Genomic DNA, 4,504 nt, shown 5'->3' on the forward strand with positions numbered 1-4,504 from the left:
ATCAGCACCCATGAAATGTTCTGCAGAGACTGTTCTCTGAAGACAAGTTATGATGACATCACAATTGGTGACCTGATATCAATGATGGCGATAGAAAATAGGAAGGGGGCACCTGGGTGGCTCAGTCGGTTAAGCCACTGCCTTCGGCTCAGGTCATGATCCCAGGGTCCTGGGATTGAGCCCCACATTGGGCTCCCTGCTCAGTGGGGAGCCTGCTTCTCCCTCTCCCTCTGTTTGCCTCTCTACCTATTTGTGTTCTCTCTCTCTAATAAATAAATAAAATCTTTCAAAGAAAATAGGAAGGAGAGGGTTAATAGAAGTTCTGTCTCAGATTCTGTCCTGTGGAAGCCCAATAGCAAAGATTAACCTAAGCCTCCTATAGACTCAATGTCCAAATCTTCTGTTGTATATGCCAAAGATATGTATAACTGAAAAGATAAGAATCCCACTGAGAAAATTTTTTGTTGATATACAAGGTCTGTGTAAATTGAGTATGTTAAAAATGGTGATAAATAGATGTATGCAGTAACTGATGGAGAATACATAATTGTTTATATAAAAAATATCCAAGTCCAAGGTAAAAAAAAAAAAAAATAGCACCTTTAGCATAATATGAAAACAACTCATGTGATACTCCCTTATATTGCATTTTTCCAAATAAAGTTAATACTAAGATATAAAAGAATCATGTATTAGCTAAAGAATACCTATTAGATTTCCAAAACCTTGAAACTCCCTGTTATGACCTGTGTGTCCTGACAGGGGTGGACCTGTTCCCCTCTCTTTTCTATGTTCTTGCCAGGGGATCATTTTGTTTTTCATGTGCAATATGCTTATTAGATTTCTTCTAAACCTGGATCTCTCTCTTCCTAGAATTCTTTATTCTCATATCTACATGTATTTGGCTGCTTCTTGGTTTCAGTTCTAATGTCATTTCTTTGTTTAGACCAACCTTGAGTAGACCAATTAAAAATTTCCATCATAACTCTAGCATTTTTCCATGTTTTTATATTCTCATAGCATTTATCACTATCTGAAATGTCAATTTATCTGTTTACATGTCTAATATGCCCTCCTCTCTCAATTTAGGTATCACAAGAACAGATATTCACTGCTGTAACATCAGCTTCAAGAACATAATTGTGTAAGACACATGGAAGGTGCTTAATCAAAGGCATTAATATGTGTAAATCATGAGTTACAGGCTATTTTTTTTTTTTTTACATGTTTGGGATGGAGTTAACAGTTTCTTTAGGTAAAATAAGTCTATGCATTTTTTTTAAATCTCAAGAATTCATTTCTTTTCATAGAAACTCCCTGTCAACACATAACCTTTGGAAACTTCAAAAATACTTTTACTGGAAAAGTCAAGGAAGATTAGATGAATTGGGCCAAGTAGGCAGAACCTCCAAAATGGTAACTATCTGTTCACATGAAAGGTAAAGGCTTATGATCTATAAGTCTTGATGAAGACTGAGAACAGATAATGCTCTTGTCATAAGGTTGAGGTAAAATATATGGAGGCTTATTGAAAGCTTTAGATCTGATAATTGAGTCTAAATAAAGGGATAGTTTATGGACTGAGGACTTAAACCACAGCCTCCTGACAGGGTGGGGAGTGGAGGGTGGAGGTGGGGGCACAGGCAAAGTCAAGTTCCAATGCACTGAGGTTCCAGAAAAGCAGATTGAGATTTGAGGACTGGGCCTAATTTTCATATAGGAAATGGAAAGCTAACCAAAAACTCAAGATTAAGGCAACTGTATGGCCTGGATAAGGATGGCTGGAGATAGAAAGACTGGAGCTCCTCCTTGGGTGCTCAGGTGCCTGGACCCTGCAGACTATGAGATCACCCAGGATGGTAAAACAAAGTCGATTTTACTTTAGGGCATAAAATTTTCTTCTGATTATAGGGGAAACTGATAGGAATAATACTAACATAAAATAACATAAGCAAAAATGTACATGATCTTATTTTTTAGTTAAATCAACAATGAAATAAGTGAAATAAAAGCAGTAACGAAGACAGTACATCATTCCAAACTAATGGGACTTTTAATAACATTAATATGTATTAAAAAGTTACTATATAATATCTATCAGCATTTAAAAATATAAATTATGTTATATAAAGACTAAGTAGAATCCTACGTACAACATGATATTTGAAAGGTTACTAAAAGCTGACAAAAAATTAAATTAAACCATTTCACTTGGGATAAATACTATGCATTGCCATCATTTAAAATCGTCTAAGTTTCTGGCAAATTTATGCAAACACACACAAAATAACCAGTAAAAGAAATAATTTTTGCCGATCTGTTTTTATACCTGACCAATCCAACAGTATTTTACAAACTGAATAATTTTTAAAATGTGATAAGGTGGCTGGATACAGAAATATTCTACAAAAAATAGGTTTGTCTACTTGAACAAATAAGACTTATTCTCATTTTCATTTCTAAGTACAAGTATTTAGAAATGTCAGTAGAATATATCAGGACCTATATGAAGAATATGAAGTGATAATGAAATGTAAAATAAGGTCTGAACAATTAGCAAGATATACCATGTTTATGTATTCTCTGTGCATTTCTTTCAAGTGATATAAATTCATTGATTCTAATTAAAATTTTGTCTCTCAGTCTTAGAAAAAAATCTTAAAATATGGAGTACGCTTGTGATGACCACTGGGTGTTGGGTAGAAGTATTGAATCACTATACTGCACACCTGAAACTAGTATTACAATGTGCGTTAACTAACTGCAATTGAAATGAAAACTTCTTTAAAAATCTGATTATAAAGTGAACTAAAACTAAGATTAGGTTAGGAATCTTGCCTTACCAGCTAGCAGAATAGATGATAAAATCTGTGTGATCAACATGCCCTAAGGACGACAAAAAAAATAGATCACAGGATACATATCGGAAATCAAGCAGATAGAAGAGAATTCAACTATTATAAAGATGTTGGTTTAATACAGAGACCATGAATAAGTTATTTGAAAGAAGATATTGGCACAATACATAACTAGAAAATAAATGGGTCCTTAAGTTACCTCATACACAAAATTAAATCAAGTTTTTTGGTACATGTATCTGTTTTGTTATAAACTCTGCTCCCCGATCCACTACAAGGGAAGTTCCTTTTTTCTGCAAACCAGACAACCCGTATTTGCTCTTCCATTTTTATTCAGTTGCTCCTCAATTTCCTCCTAGACTCAATCCTATCTAGTTTATCAAAAGAGAAATTATTCCTACAAGCAAATCTCCTGGTCTGGAACTTAGATCAGAATATTCTTGGAATATGTATATACATTAGTATAAAAGAAAAACAGTGACCCTTGAGAAACAAGTTAGAAAACACACTGAAAATATTAAATACTTGAAGTAAACCCTGCCTCACATTATTTTGGTTGATGCAGATTAATAACTTTGATTGCTACATCAGGACCACACATATTTCTTACCAAATATTTCTCATTTAATTATATGTGTGAATGATATACTTTTAATTTCCAGAAAATCAACTGCATTTATCTTTATGGTAGTATCCAAATTGAGATGAACCCATGCACCATACTTTCTGGGTTTTTATGGTTACTACATACATGAAAATGCTTTCTCCTGCTAGCTGTATTTGAGGTGTACTTATTATTCATGTTGTCACTTAAAGATAGCATATGACACACATGGTTCAAAACTCTCTCTAGTGATGTAGTTTAGTTATCTGATCTTTTTTCTCAGATCTTATTTGGCAGCATGGAGAAGACTGCCCTTTTGAGAAAAAATTAATAAATTCACAATATTGTCTCTTCCTATTATTTCATCAGTACGTTTTTAGGAAAAGTGTTCAATTAGCAATAATCATGCCTCGGATAAACCTCATTGGCTACGATTCTGCTACTGTGCAAAGCTTCATCAGTACATTTTTAATCAAAACTCATCTTTACAGTAAAACAGTGGCATGCCATCTCAATAAACCCCAAACTGCTTTATAAAAAATAACCTAATTCTGTTCTGTGTACAAAGCCTTGACTTATTTTACGTGTTTTTAATATTTGGATTATATGGATGTATGTATGTTTTTAATATTTTGATTATAATCTAAATAAGTAAGATCTTAGATACATATTAGAATCATGATTTTTTTCCTTTTATCATTTTGTGTATATATTGATATATATTACATTAACATTGATACTTTTTAAAAGAATTTTCCTTGTGATTAATAGCTTTATTTTTTTATATTCATTGGGAAAAAAGATGGTCTCTTCAACACATGGTGTTGAGAAAACTGGACAGCAACATGGAAGAAAGAAACTGAACCACTTTCTTATACCACAGACAAAAATAAATTCAAAATGGATTAAAGACTTAAATGTGAGACTTAAAACCATAAACATTCTAGAAGAGAATACAGGCAGTAACCTCTTTGATATTGCCTGTAGCAATCTCTAGATAGGTCTCCTGAGACAAGGAAAAAAAAAGCAAAAATGAACTATG

The 4,504-nt window shown here is 33.1% G+C and overlaps 1 non-coding gene across 1 annotated transcript; it reads right to left on the minus strand.

Moving 5' to 3' along the window:
- Nucleotides 1–3,775: 3,775 nt before the first annotated feature.
- LOC115943325 (U4 spliceosomal RNA) lies at nt 3,776–3,916 on the minus strand. The gene has a single exon (XR_004077909.1). It is a non-coding gene; the product is annotated as a U4 spliceosomal RNA (small nuclear RNA).
- Nucleotides 3,917–4,504: the final 588 nt, after the last annotated feature.

The sequence above is a fragment of the Leptonychotes weddellii genome, chromosome 2, assembly GCF_054177405.1.
Source record: "Leptonychotes weddellii isolate Sample4059 chromosome 2, ASM5417740v2, whole genome shotgun sequence".
NCBI classification, from domain to species: Eukaryota; Metazoa; Chordata; class Mammalia; order Carnivora; family Phocidae; genus Leptonychotes; species Leptonychotes weddellii.